Source organism: Macrotis lagotis, chromosome 7 (genome assembly GCF_037893015.1).
Source record: "Macrotis lagotis isolate mMagLag1 chromosome 7, bilby.v1.9.chrom.fasta, whole genome shotgun sequence".
NCBI classification, from domain to species: domain Eukaryota; kingdom Metazoa; phylum Chordata; class Mammalia; order Peramelemorphia; family Peramelidae; genus Macrotis; species Macrotis lagotis.
In genome coordinates this window covers 121,226,784-121,228,929 of record NC_133664.1, presented here as the reverse complement: position 1 = coordinate 121,228,929, position 2,146 = coordinate 121,226,784, and positions in this window count along the sequence as shown.

Below are 2,146 nucleotides of genomic sequence, written 5' to 3'. Positions count from 1 at the left end.
ACTCTCCCCTCTGGGTACCAATCATTTGTAAAAGGATGGTTGGGGTTTGGGATGCTATCTGTGACCAGTCTGTGGCTGTTGATTAAATAATTGGTTCCTAGAGGACCAAACTATCCTTGGTCCCAAGGGTACATCACTTCAGTAAAAAAAAAAAATAAGGCAACTGAGTTAATTCATATATTAAATATGGTTAATATTTCATAAGTAGGAAAGAAAATTAAGTCCTAGACTAGAGTCAACCTAGGCTTTCCCTCAATTCAGTAAACTTTGATTAAAAATACCTACGTGGCATATGCAAAGAGGAAGACAAATATAGTGGAAAATGGGAGGACCTGGAATCAGGACAATTCATCTTCCTGAGTTCAAATCCAGCCCTGGAGACGTACGTGATCCTGACCAACTCATTTAATCCAGTTTGCCTCAGTTTCCTCATGTTTAGAATGAACTAGAAAAGGTAATGACAAACCACTCCAGTACCTTTTTCAAGAAATCCCACATGGGGTCATGAAGAGTTGGATATGACTGACTGTACAGTGCCCTATTTACTATGCCATGTCCCTTCTAATAACAGGTATTACCCAACTGACAGAACCTTAGAGCCTTTTAGTACTCAGATTTGTTCAGGGCACTGTGCTAGGTGCTTTGGATGCAAAGATAGACCAGTACCTCTTCTCAATAAGCTTACTCAAGAGGGTAAAGACACAGAGGCAGTATTGTATACTGTAAAGTTCTGACTCTTGCTATGTGTCCCTGGGCAATCATTCAAATGCACCCCAGTTTCCTCATCTGTAAAATGATGGGATTAGACTAGATGACCCATAAGATCTTTCCCAGACCTAAATCTGAGATCCTACTAACCTATAAAGCACAAAGGAAAGGTCCTGTCACTATGCTTAAGGGCAAGAAAGACCACTATCAATTGGTGAGGTCAGGGGAGGCTTCTCAGGGAGCTGGTGCTTAACTTGGGCCCCCTGGAAGGCCTGCTTACCGTAAGAAAGCATTCTGAGACCATTTTTTTTTGTTTGTTTAGTTTTTGCAAGGCAATGGGGTTAAGTGGCTTGCCCAAGGCCACACAGCTAGGTCATTATTCAGTATCTGAGACTGGATTTGAACTCAGGTACTCCTGACTCCAAGGCCAGTGCTCTGTCCACTGTGCTACCTAGCCACCCCTGAGACCATTTTTATAGAAAGGATAAATGCTATATTTATAGGTGAAATGTAGCAAGAATGACCACAATGAAAGTGAATGGAAGAAAAACATTAAGCCCAAATGAAAGCAAAATCATAAGAGAGAAAAGCAAGGAATAGTTGTAAATGACTAGACAATCTGAGCTGAAACTGCCTTCTTTTGAAGTCGATAAGTGGAAAAGTGCTATGGCTATTTCAAGTGACACTTGTGTAGTGAGGTGGCAGAGTAGATAGAGCACCCAGGGATCTGAGGTCAAATGTGACCTCAGACACAAATTACCTAGCTGTGTGTGACCTTGGGGCAAGTCACTTAACCCCACTGCCTTGCAAAAAAACAAAAAAACAAGTGATAATAGTCAAAAATCAAAGGTTAGTCCTCAGACATTTGCAAGGAGGGAAGGAAATCATCTGGTCATTTTTATTGTCCTTTTTTTCTGTCATGCCTATGTATGTGAGGAACAATATTCATAGGAATAACAGTAACCAGTTTATTTGGGGCTAGAAGGAATCTAAGATCATCTAGTCCAGCTCCCTCAATTATGCAAATGAAGCAACTGAGGCCTAAAGAGATCAAGTGACTTTCCAAAAGTCACTCAACTAGGGGAAGATCAGGGTAGGGTTTGAACCTGGGCCACCTGACTCTGAGTCCTAGACTTTCAGCTTCAGGAAGGAGGAGCAATGAGAGTGAGAAACTGAAAAAAAAGACAGCCTAGCCCACAGTACTAAGCTCCACCTCTCCGCTCCTAGACCCCCCCCACTTTGTGAAGCCCTTGATACATTGTATCATTGGAACCTCACAACAGGCCTGTGAAGGAAGGCATTTATCGCCTCGCAGAGACGAAGTTCTAGTTCATTTATAAAACAGGGAGGTACTCGGTGAAGGGGAGGCCAAACTCGGCCTTGGGAGCAGTGGGAACAGCAGTGATTTCGGCGGCCGAGCTCCTGAGTTTGAATTCAT